The sequence below is a fragment of the Rhinopithecus roxellana genome, chromosome 6 (genome assembly GCF_007565055.1).
Source record: "Rhinopithecus roxellana isolate Shanxi Qingling chromosome 6, ASM756505v1, whole genome shotgun sequence".
Classification (NCBI taxonomy): domain Eukaryota; kingdom Metazoa; phylum Chordata; class Mammalia; order Primates; family Cercopithecidae; genus Rhinopithecus; species Rhinopithecus roxellana.
The window spans coordinates 104,654,111-104,666,698 of NC_044554.1; the positions used below are offsets into that span (position 1 = coordinate 104,654,111).

At 60.4% G+C, this 12,588-nt stretch overlaps 1 protein-coding gene and 1 long non-coding RNA gene across 4 annotated transcripts in view; both read right to left on the reverse strand.

The window, feature by feature from the left end:
* C6H7orf50 (chromosome 6 C7orf50 homolog) overlaps positions 1–12,588 on the reverse strand; it is a 125,286-nt gene that overhangs the window by 17,154 nt on the left and 95,544 nt on the right. The window lies entirely within an intron of this gene.
* Positions 5,880–7,527, reverse strand: LOC115898246. Its single transcript, XR_004057936.1, has 3 exons — positions 6,310–7,527; positions 6,080–6,223; positions 5,880–5,994 (listed from the first exon to the last, which is right to left on the reverse strand). It is a non-coding gene; the product is annotated as an uncharacterized LOC115898246 (long non-coding RNA).

Here is a 12,588-nt window from a genome sequence, read left to right on the forward strand (position 1 = left end):
GTTACAGGGACTGAAGCTGCAGCCTGTGTGGCCCCTAATGCCCGGCCCTCATGGGGGCACCAAGGCAGGCGTGTGTCCTGACACCTGGCCTGAGTGTCCTTGGTGGGCAGCTCCTCACCCACAGTGAAGCAAGGCCAAAGGCTGAGTGCTGACCGCCACTCTCCTTCCTCCAGAGGCCCCTCTGCGAGCAACGCCCACGTGACGCGACTGTCACCTGACCAGATGGAGATACTCCCGGCCAGGGCCCGCAATGACCCTGGACCGGCGTCTGTCTGGGCGGGACTGTCTAGCGTCTGAGGTGTCACATGAGGATCCCAGACAAAACACGCTCCCCCTCTGGTGTCACGCCAGCGCACGTTAGCACACACCAGTGCACAGCAGCACACGCCAGCGCACGCCAGCATGCACCAGCGCACGCCAGCACACAGCAGCACACGCCAGCACACAGCAGCACCCACCAACGCACCTTGGTCTTCTTCTGCGCATTTCATTGAGGGTGTGGGGTCTGTGGAAAGCCCAGACCACTCAGAAGCCTCGGGTCTGAGGATCACGCAGGCCCAGTCCACCTCAAGCTGTGGGTGTCGAGCCACTGCCTCTGGCCCCAGGCTCAGGCTCCCTGGGGAAGCAGTGGCCTTGTCGGAGGAGAGATGAGCAGAGAAAGGACCCATTGTCTCTCAGAGGGAAGATAAAGAGCTCCCTGCTTGAATTGGAGCTGCAGGGAAGGACGCCACCAGCCCGGCCTGCCGTGCCCTGCTGTGCGGGTGAAGGGGTCACCCGGCCTGGATCCCGTCCAGTAGACGTGCAGGGGACTGTGTCAGTGAGGCAGGTGCTGCTGTCCTACAACGCCAGCCGGGTGACGGGGCCAGGACTCCAGTGTTGCTGCGTCAGGCCCTTGGGGAGCATCCCTGGATCGCAGGGGAGGTGGGGAGGGCTCCGCACAGCGGGGTGGAGGATAGCAAGGCAGCTACACACCCTCCTGCACCTTCTCGGGAAACAAGCCACGGACTCAATACTTACAAACTTTCCCAAGGAGGGGAGACTTCTCCGGTGGGATCTCGTGTAGAGCCCCAACATGTGAAATGACCGCCGTGGGCAGCTGCAGACGGCGAGGTACGGAGCTTCTCCGCCCCCGCCCCCAACTGCACACAAGGCCAGGCGCTCTGGGGCCCAGCGTCCAGGGCTCAAAACTGCATGCGCAAATTCCTGGACTCAAGCCGCATGCCCTTCTGCTGGGGGAGACTGGGTTTTGGGGTGCAAACGTGAGTCCTGGGGAGCAGGAGCCCGAGGGGCACCTGGGGCAGCTCCCCCGGCCTGGGTCACGCGGTTCGATCCAGGAAAGCACAAGTCCCTCAGCACACCCAGGTGACGGTGAACGGCCCACAGGCGTGGTGCCTGGATCACACTGGACAGGCCGTGTCCTGGTGCACTCGAGGCCGCCTGGACAGGGCAACCAACTCTCAAGTTCACCAGGAGCCCCGCCGCACTGTCAGTGAGCCACGGTGGAGACCGCAGCTCAGGAGGGGACGGGAACCCTGGACACGTGCACATGGGGCCTGTGTCACACGACCCTGCCCCTGTCCCACGACGACAGATGCAGGTCTGCGGGGAGGCCTGTCCCCATCCACGAGCGCCTCCTGGACCATGAGCTCCTCTGTCTCCTGCATCGCCTCAGACCCCACCCAGGAGTTCCAAGGTCAGGAGCCCGGTCCCACGTCCCACAGCCCTCTCATGGAGCACCTGTAGGGATTCTGTTCCAGTTTAAAGAAAACCTTAATCAGATTTATTATCCCAATTATTAGAATTCCACAGCGTTAACTCACAGTAGTAAACTGCTTTTTCTGAGAAACAAGAGTTTTTTTAATTAAGCCTTTTGAGGCGACTACAGGCGACAGCCGTCATGAGGGAACACGGGATGCCCACGTGCCCTCCACCACCTCCTCCCAGGGCAACCCTCGCAGAGTAGCCAGGACCACCTTCGGATCCGCACTGTGAAATGACAGTCCCACGACCAACAGCATCGATGGGGTCTTCTTAATGATCAGAAACACACAGGGGATTAATTTTCCGTTATCCCACAAAATACACAAGCTCTCAAATTCTTTAAAGGTGAATCCCCCCAACCGTCCTCCCTCCCATTACTTCCTCCCAAGAACACCAGTGGAATGTCCCTCGCTCTCCCCCTTCCATGTTGATACTGATTAAAACACATTGTATCAGAAGTGCATACAAGTCCAGGGGCTGCTACCAAGTGTGACGTCTCTGCGGTGAGCTGGCCACTCTGTGGTCCCGGCGCAGACACTGGGGCGGGCGCCGGCTCTGTCGTCGAGGCGCTCACAGGCAGGCACACGTGAGCTCCTGGAGGACAGGGAGAGCGGCCGCCCCGCCCCTGCGGAGCACGGGATGCTTCCTGCCGTAGTGCCGTGGCAATGGGTGACGCCTGCCTGTGGCCCCTTCTCAGAGGGATGTTTTAAACGCATGAGGCCTGATGCACAGGTACAGGGAGATACATACGAGCAGATGTGGGCATCCGAGTATTTATAGGGTCTGGTGGCTCCTGCAGCTGCAACATGGGCCGAGCGCAAGTGACGCGTGAGGTGTCCCCAACAGATGGCACGGGGAGCACCCACACGCGCCACTGCTGGGTCGGCGGAAGCTCGTGTCAGCTGGAGGTTAGTGAAGACACACGGGTTCATTCTCCACCCAGGTTCAAACTCCCTGAACTCACGAGACCTAGGCTGAAGACATGGACAGACTGCCAGCCCCAGCGCCCCTCTAACACCACACCTGAGGCCCCCTGGGAATCTGGGACCCCATGCAGGGTCCCCCGCAGGCTCCTTCCTAGGAAGGAGGTTCCTGCCCTACTCCACATTTCTCCCCATCCAAATTCCAACTGGTTCCAACTGGGCCCTGGAGAACATGACAAAGACCGTGGGGCCCTCTTCCTAAGAAACACACACACACACAGATAGCAATGTACTCAGACCCCAATCCCTGGCAGCCTGACTCCTCGTTCTATAGAGAAGGGGTGAGGATCTCCAGGGGTGACTGCTCACATCTTGGCACATGTAGAAGGCAGGGCTGGAGCAGCGGCCCCTGCAGCCCAAGCCAGGGGACTGGAGGCCCTTCCACAGAGGCTTTTTCTTTTTGACACATGGTCTTGCTCTGTGGCCCAGGCTGGAGTGCAGCGGCACCATCACAGCTCACTGCACCCTCGACCTCCTGGGCTCAAGCAATCCTCCCACCTCAGCCTCCCAAGTAGCCAGGACTCTAGGCATGTGCCACCATGCCTGGCCAGTTTTAAAATTTTTTAGAGAGATAGGACCAACGCTGCTCTCAAACTCCTGGTCTACAGTGATCCTTCCGGCCGGTCTCCCAAAGTGCTGGGATTACAGGTGTGAGCCCACGGTGCACAGCCCCCACTTTCTCCTTAAAAACCCTGCAGCTTGGCTGACAGTGGGACCTGCCTCCCTATGCCCGCCTGGAGGAGCTCAGAAGCCTCAGCTCAAGGGGAGCCCTTGACAGAGATGTGGGACCAGGAATGGGCCCCACAGAGCCCTGCTGTGGGCTTCCTAAACAGGTTGAGTTCAGCCGCACACACCAACGATGCAGGCGGGTGCAACAAACAGCAGGAAACGGACCCATGGGGGCAGGAGAGACATGGGAGCCCCATAGGAGCAGGAGAGACGCGAGAGCCCCATAGGGGCAGGAGAGACGCGAGAGCCCCATAGGGGCAGGAGAGACGCGGGAGCCCCACAGGGGCAGGAGAGACGCAGGAGCCCCGGTGCCTTTGATGGCCAGTGCTGAATTACGCGAGCAACATTAGAAACTTTTTATTCCTGCTTTTCTCTTAACCCAAGGGTGAAAATGGAAACCTGTGGTGTGGGGCAGTCTGCTAAACGCTAGGATGAGGGCGGGGAACCAGAGCCACCCTCCCAGCTGCCACCTGGCCCCCAAGAGCCTTCCCAGGGGCTCTCCAGTTTCAGCCCCTCCTCGCTGAGTCAGACAGTGCTGCCGGCCTGGACAGGAGGGAGACCCAGGCTGACTGCACAGAGGAGCACTTTCTATAAAGATCAGATCAGGTTTCTGGAAACAAAAAGCTCTAAGAACCTGCGAACGGCTATTCAGACTTGATGCACACGCCACCATTTCACAGGTGTCCATTCCCCAACACCACACACGCCCATCCCCGGCCGGAGCACACTCTTCAGTGTGGAAGACAAAAGGAGCAGACAGAAGACAACCTCGGGGCACTGGGGGAGCAGGTGGGGGCTCCTCCCACACTCCTGGTCTGTTCTGGTCGGAGGTGTCACCAGGGAAGGTGTGGAGATGCAGCCAATGGGGACATGGGGCAAATGCGCCCCCTTCGCCCCACACCTGCCCAGCCAGAAGGAACCAGTCAGCAGCTAGTAGCAGTTCAGTCCTGACTGCTGGAGACCCAGCCCCAGGGGCAGACAGGTTGGGATCTGCTGCTCTGGGCCTGGAGGCAGCTGTGGGCCAGGGTGGAGGCCGGAGAAGCCAGGTACCTCCCCCCAGAGCTCTGCAGGGGCCAGTCTGCTTAGGCTATCAGCTTCATCACTAGGGTGGCAGCTGCTAAGAGTGAAGCCTGTACTTGGTACCTCAGGGACCTAAATAAAAACCACTCCCTGTTCCAAGGATCCTGGTGGGGGGAGGACGAGAAGCAGCTCAGCCTACAGGGCACAGGAAACTCACTAGGGTGTGGGTGCTAGGGACTTGGGTTTGGTGCTGTACCGAGCAAGCCTGTTGGTGGGGGGAAAGTGCTGGCAGTGGGTGATGAGATGCACAAATCAGGTCGGGGACGGGGACTCTGTCCTGGCACCACTGGGGCACAGGACACTGGCTCAGGTGTCAACTGAGGACCCCCCAGTGTAGGCGAGGGGCTCACAGCCGCTGAGGCCTGTGGACACAGCTTTGCGTATTCTGTGGTTACAGAGCACTAGAGGTTGGGGGGTGCGATGCGGACCGACCTCGCCCGTCCAAGAGGAATGGGGCTGGTAACAGAGCTCTGTAGCCACTCAGCACTGGCAGAGGTTGTGTGGCTCCTCAGTGGAGCTGAGGGCTAGTGTTTCCCGCTCCGTATTCCCCTGTGCTCTGGAAACTCCTGCATCGCTAGCTTCGGGCCCTTCACTGCCTCTCTTGCGCCTCCAGAGGCAGGCTGGGGTCCTCTCCTTTCTCAGCCTCTATGGCCAGTGTCTGCCACAGAATGGACGCCCACCAGGGCACTGCCTGGGAGGGAGGGCTCCCTTCTGCCTCTGGCCGGGTGGGCCGCGCAGCAGCTGAAGCTTCAGCTGCCGTGAAGGGAACAGTGAACTACTGGACAGAAGCAGAAGCGAGCCTCCTGGAACTCCTGACCCCAGATCCCAGAGGCCCTGCCCCTTTGTCACCTCCCAGAATGTTGGCAAGGCCTCTGGGTGACTTTCACCCACATCCACATCCAGGGGAGTGACACAGGCCCCTAGGCTCCGGCTCCCCACCAAATGGCAGCTTTGTATCCACATGTGCGGCTGGGCAGCTCTAATTTGAACTTAGACATATGAATGCTGTCTAACGATGCACGACACTCCTCGTTTCTTTCGCTACTATTGGGCCAGCTGCACCTGGCACCACTGAAGAGCCCGCGCGAGCAAGTGCTCCAGCTGCTTGGCGGGCAACAGCCGGCCTGGGAGGCAAGGGTCCGGCAGGGCAGTGCTTCTGTGTTGCCAGAGGCTGTGCTGCAGCTCCCTGCCAGGCCCACGTCCTTCTTAGCTGTGAGAACACGAACCTGCCTCAGCTTCCCTGTGGAGGCCGCTGCTAACTAGCAGTCGGAGGCAGTGTTGCTTCTAAGCAGGGAAGGCGGCTCCGCGGCAGGGGCAGCAGGGGCAGGGCTGAGCAGCCGCTACCCACAGGGGCGGCCAACACAAAGCCTGCTTCTCAACCACTCGCAGGAAAGCGGCTCGCACTTGCTCCCCATTCTTCAATGCTGATTCGGCCACTTCACTGAAAATCACATTATTAACGTGTGAAAAACATATGGGAAACGTGCAAAGACATCCACACCCCTCAGTTGCTGCCGCTCCAGCACCTGGCTCCGAAGCCTGTGCAGGCGGCGAGGCTCCCACGGCGCCCAAGAGGGCCTTGCACGCTCCCCGTGGAGGGAACCAAGCTACTCCGCACGTGCATTTTCTAGCGCGCAGCCCACTTCACCAGGCAGCCTCTGTGCTTCATCCTGCTGGCGTGACAGGTGTGCTCTGTAGTGTCAGGAAACTGCAGCGCTTTGAGTATAAACTGAAAACAGCAAAACTATGTTCTCACCTCAGAGGCCCCTTCCTTCTCCCCCCGAGGTCACCTGGGCCCGGAGGCACAGCTCCAGCCGTGCAGGAGCCTCGAAGATGTTTGAGCAACGGGAAAAAAACAAAACGTTACCACCTCTAAAAATAAGGAAATGACAGAATCAAAATTAAATGTCCACGAAGTGTATCATTATGTCAATTGTGTTAGTTGTTACACATAGTTGAAAACACTCACATTCGGGAATTAAACGTGTTAGGTTTTCTCTCTGCCACAGCTCTTCAGTGAACACAACGCATTCATACAAATCACACTGTCAATTCGGTGAGTTACTCATAACCAAAGGACTCTGAAGCAAGGGTCACCATTCCTGCCGTCTCTGCAGCCCTCTGAGGCCCAGCAGCAGGCTAGGCAGCCCCGCCCACGTGTCTGTGCCGGCACCTGGATGCGGCAGCTGAGGGCGCTCCGAGGACACAGCGCAGGACCAGCGCGGGGCCGCCACCTGCCCGGGCCACCGCCTCCTCAGAAGATAAAAGACCCACACTCCAAACACCTCTGCGCTCTCCCACCCAAACCCGGCTGACGCCGATGCAGCAGCGGCAGAGCCTCTTGAAGGAGCTGCCAGCCCGCTCTGCCGTCCTCAGGAAGGTTCCCGCGTGAAGCTAACCCGACTGTTTTCATTATGAGTCTTTGCTTTAGTTGACATAGCTTCGCACTAGCGCCCACCGCGTCACGGGGGGCCGCCTCGCCCCAGACAAGGAAGCCCCGGGCTTCCGGGCGCCCGACGGGGTCCTCTCCCTCGGCACAGGGAGGGACGAGGCGGCGCTGCGGGCGACACAGGCCCGCCCAGGGGTCACGCGGCGGCCGGCGACTCTAGACCACCCGGGGTCCTCAGAGCTCGTGTCTCCCCCGGGGGCTGCTGCATCGCGGCTGGGGGCCCGGTCCACCCCCACAGCGCAGGGGTGCGCGGCCGGTTGCGGGGGCGCTCGAAGGCTCGCAGCGCCTGCAGGGCCTGGACCCCCACCCCGCCACCCGCGGTCCGGCCCTGCGCCTCCAGGAGAGTAAGTGGGAGGAGGCGCGGGACCGTCCAGGGCCTGCCAGGGGAACGGCGCGCAGCGGAGCCCCGAGAAGCGCGGCTCGGTCGGCCTGGGGTCTGTAGGGCGGAGCGGGGCCCACAGCAGCGCCCGGACGCCACGGCCTCCCGCGGGAGCGCCCACCTGTCGCCGTGGGGCGGGGCTGGAGCAGGGCCCGTCCCTTTCCCTCCCCTCTCCTCCCCTCCCTGCAGCCCCGGTCCGGCCGCGGCCCCGAGCACTGACCTCTGCCCCGGTTGTCAGGTCCCGCGGGCACGCACGACGCCGGGGCAGGGATGCGGCCGCAGTGCGCACCGCGGGATCCGCACCTCCTGCAGCCGCAGCGCCCCCGCACTGCGCATGCCCGGCCGGCCCGGCGCGGCTGGAACCAGATCCAGCCGGCCGGACGGTGACGCCAGCTCGCCTGCGGGGGCGGGACCTCGGCGCGGGGGTGGGAGAGCGGGGGCGGGGCTTCGGCGCTGGGAGGGCGGGGGTGGACCCTGCTGCAGCCCCACCGCACCTCCGACGAGGCTGCTCTAGCCGTCCCGGGCCTTCGGTCCAACTGTGCGAACGGCGGCGTGGAGAGCGCATCCCGCCCCCGCGCAGTGTCGCTGCACGTACTTGCCTCTGCCCGCCCCCACCCAGCCCCCATTGTCCCCCTACTTCTCTCATCTCCCCCATCTGCCTCCATTATCTTCTCATCTCCCCCAATCTGCCCCCATAGACCCATCTCCCCCAGTCTGTCCCCATCTCCCCTAGTCTGCCCCCACCTCCCCCAATCTCCCCCTACAGCTCCCCCAATCTGACTCCATGCCCTTCATCTCCCCCATCTGCCCCATCTTCCCCAGTCTGCCATCTCCCCAATCTGCTCCTCTCTCTCCCCAATCTGACTCTGTGTCCCCCATCTCCCTCAATCTGCTCCCATCTTCCCCAATTTGCCATCTACCCGTCTGCCATCTCCCCAGTCTGCGCCTATCTCTCCCCAATCTGACTCTGTCCCCCATCTCCCGTAGTCTGCCCCATCTCCCCCAATCTGCCCCTAATATCTCCCCCAGTCTGACTCCACGTCCCCCCATCTCCCCCAGTCTGCCCCCATCTCCCCTGTCCAGGCCCTGCAGGCAGAAGCCTAGCCCTCCCATGGCATCCATGTGTTCAGCAAAGGGGAGGTGCTCAAAACCGGCTGGCTGAATACATGCATAAGTCACACAGCCTTTTCCTTACCACACAGAGGGCGTCTAGATCTCTTCTGGCTTGTGTATTCCCTGCCCTGGGACTAAGGCTGCAGATCAATTTTTTTGCTTGTTTGTTTTTGGAGATAGGGTCTTGCTCTGGCCCCCAGGTCAGAGTGCAGTGGCACCATCAGAGCTCACTGCAGCCTTAACCTCCTGGGCTCAAGTGATTCTCCCACCTCGGCCTTCCAAGTAGCTGAGACTACAGGAGTGCACCACCGTGTCCGGCTAATGTTTTAATCTTTTGTAGAGACGGGGTCTCACTATGTTGCCCAGGCTGGTTACGAAATTCTGGGCCCAAGTGATCCTCCTGCCGTGGCCTCCAAAAGTGTGGGGATTACAGGTACACCACCATGCCCACACTAATTTTTAATTTTTGGAGAGACGGGGTCTCACTATGTTGCATGGCATAGGAGGCTGGAACTCCTAGGCTCATGTGATTCTCCTGCCTCGGCCTCCTAGAGCACTGACTGGGATTACAAGCATGCACCACGGTGCCTGACCTGCCTTGCAGATCAATTTTACGGTGCAGGGAGCCACACTGGCCACCCAGAGCACAGTGAGCCCGGAGGTCAGGCCGGTTCCAGGGAGAGGAGGGGCTTGGACTGCCTCCCAAGGCGTCAGGGTCTGAAACACACTGTGCTCTGGCTGCGGACCCTGCTCTAGAGGCCACCCCCACCTGGGGAGAGGGTGTGGGCGCCCCAGTCCCCTGCTGAATAAGGATCTGCAAGGCAGGAGTCAGGCCTGGGGCTGGCTGTGTTTTCCTCCTGGCTGTTTTACCACCTCTGGGCCTGTCCCCATGCAGAGGCCTGCTCCATGGTGGCAGCCGAGCAGGCAAGGGTAGACTGGAGGCCTCCTGGAGCTGGTGGACACAAGGAAGCCAGGAAGGGATGGCCTGCCCACTGCCCGCAGCCCCTGCACAGTAATGCTTCCGGTTTAGCGTCTCTGCCGCTGGTGTCCGCACCCCGCTTTCACAGAGAATGAAGCGTGCGCTCAGTCACCGGTTTCACAAGAGGGACTCAATTCTGGGCCTTCTGAGCCCCAGCGGCCTTGTGTGCTGACTCCCCAGTGTCTCTCCAGCATGAACGCGCCAGCCCATATGGTCACCCGCCTCCATGTACGCGCCAACCCTGCGCATCCACCCGTCTTCCCGAACGCACCAACCCACGCATCCACCCGCCTCCATGAACAGGCCAACCCTGCTCATCCGCTGTCTTCACCAGTGCACCAACCGGCACAGCCACCCGTCTCCACACCTGAGCCTGGGGACCAGGTTTCTTCTCCCCATAGTTCTGTGTGGGTGGCTCTGGGCTGCTTTGGTAGACAAGGGCAAAAGCGGGAGCGGAGAAGCTGGCCTGGCAGTGGGGTGCAGTTCCCCAGGCTGGGCCACCAGCCCCACAGGGACAGGGATTCGGTGCCGGCTGATGACCCGTGGCCCCCAGGGGCTTCACTCCACTCCATCTCACGCTTCCAGCCACCATGCTCTTTGCACTTCACAGTGGGAACTGAACCCAGCAAAGGTGGACATGTACCAGCTGCTACGCTTTCCTAGGTTCTGCCCAGTGACCTGCCTGTGGGGCTGTGCTGTCCCCCAACCCCCGAAGCCACACATAGGCTTGTGGCATTGGGCAGGTGGGGCTCTCCCTGGGCAGGTGGAACTCTCCCCGGGCAGGTGGGGCTCCCTCCGGGTAGGTGGGACTCTCCCCAGGCACGTGGGGCTCTCCCCGGGCAGGTGGGGCTCTCTCTCCGGGCACATAGGGCTCTCCCTCCCCGGGCAGGTGGGGCTCTCTCTGGGCAGGTGGGACTCTCTCTTTGGGCACGTGGGACTCTCTCCAGGCAGCTGCGGCTCTCCCAGGCAGGTGCCACCATGCCTGCTTTCCCACAGTCCACAACTCTGGGCCCCAACACAGAGTAGCAGGTGCAAGGCTGCTTACAGCACTGGCACATCCAACCACCTAAATGAATGCACCAGTCCACACATCCACCCAGGCTCGACTAAGGGCCCCTTGTACCTAGTACAGTCTCAAGGGTGGAGTGGCCAGGAGGGAGCCCTCCCTCTGCCCTGGCTTGAAGCATCAGTGGCCAGTGGTCCAGACTGAGACTCTAGAGCCCCCTCCCCCATCAGCTTGGCAGGTCCTGGCCAGGAGGAGGGGCCCAGAAGGGAGGAAGGCACCCCAGAGAGCTGGTGAGCTGCTTCCGTATATGGGATGCTGTTCTACGTGCTATGTATCTGGACAGAACAAGACAAAGATGCATGCCGATGGAGAGGCTACGCTGAGGCTGTAATAATATTGAGGAGAAAAATTAAGGGTAGGCTTATTTTCTGAGATTCAAAATGGTTGGGGGAGGAAGAAGTCAGGGAACAGCACCATAGGTGGCTCCTGGGCAGAGACCAGAGACCTGCAGGGAGGGCAGAATGGTCCAGGTTGGGGGATGGCTGGCAAGCACTAGCCGGGGAGGGGGCCGAGAGTGCAGGGTGGTCCAGGTGGAGGGACGGCCAGCAAGCACCACCTGGGGAAGGGGCCGAGAGTGCAGGGTGGCTGTGGGGACGTGCCGAGGGTGTGAGAGCAACCTGGTCACCAAACCTTCCCCAAGTAATAAGAATTAGCCTTGGTCACCAAACCTTCCCCAGGTAATAAGAATTAGCCTTCGAAGCCCGGGCCCAGGCACCGAGACCATGTGGAGCATTCTGAGTCATTCAAGAAAGACATAACTATGTCCGACATGTTCTTTTAATTAACCACCCTACTCAGGTGGTCAGCGGGCCCCGCTTCCCAGACATGCCACACCCCAAACAACGCAGGGTAAATGGGCCCCAGATCCAGAGAACTGCTCCCGGCCCAAGGCTGCCCGAACATATCCCTCGCACTCGGCCCGCCTGAAAATAAGGTCTCTGAGATGGAACCTGGGGTCGGGGATGAAGCCCCCGCAGGTGGATCTACTGTTGGCCAGAGCAGAGAAGGTGCCACAGAGGGCCTCGGTGAGGCTCCTGTCTGCCAAATCACTTTCGTAGCATCACGAGAATCCACTGCGGGGGTATGAGGCCCGGGAGGCCCCGGTGAGCGGAGGCCACAGCCACCCACCCACACCGCCAAGCATGCCCACGTGACAGTAGCACCCTTGGGCTGCTCCAGTCCGTCCATGAGAGGCAGGGGCAGGAAAACCACACCATCAGCAGGTCCCGAAAACACCGGGAGGCATTGCCAGAAAAGCGCGATGCTAGGGTACTGCACGTACTGGGCAGCACCTCTGCCCTAAGCATCCTTCCTCCAGCCTAGTCACACCATCTGCCTGACCAATCCGCACACTCCTCACTACCCTGCCGGGATACCCCCTCTCTGGGAAACCTGTGGGCCCCAAGGAGCTGGAGGACCTCTCCTCTGTGCACTCGCAGTGCTGGCACGGGCCTCGGAGAGTCTCGGCAAGTCCGTTACACGCTGAAAGAAGAGTTACCACTACCTCAATACGAGGGAACACGGCCCAGCTCAGTCTGTGAAGCTAGTATAACCCTGATACCAAAACCAGATAAAAACAAAACTATGGACTAATATCCCTCATAAATATGGATGCAAACTTTCTATTCAACAACATGGAAAAAGAGCCACACACCACGCATGACAAGTAGAGTTTACTCTAGAGGCGGAAGGCTGGCTTTTTTTTTTTTTTTTTTTTTTTTTTGAGACAGAGTCTCGCTCTGTCACCCAGGCTAGAGTACAGTGGCAGGATCTCCGCTCCCTGCAAGCTCCGCCTCCCGGGTTCATGCCATTCTCCTGCCTCAGCCTCCTGAGTAGCTGGAACTACAGGCGCCCGCCACCTTGCCTGGCTAGTTTTTTTTGTATTTTTAGTAGAGATGGGGTTTCACTGTGTTAGCCAGGACGGTCTTGATCTCCTGACCTTGTGATCCGCCCGCCTCGGCCTCCCAAAGTGCCGGGATTACAGGCGTGAGTCACTACGCCTGGCCAGCTGACTCACTATTTAAAAATCCATCGGGCTGTGTGCGGTGA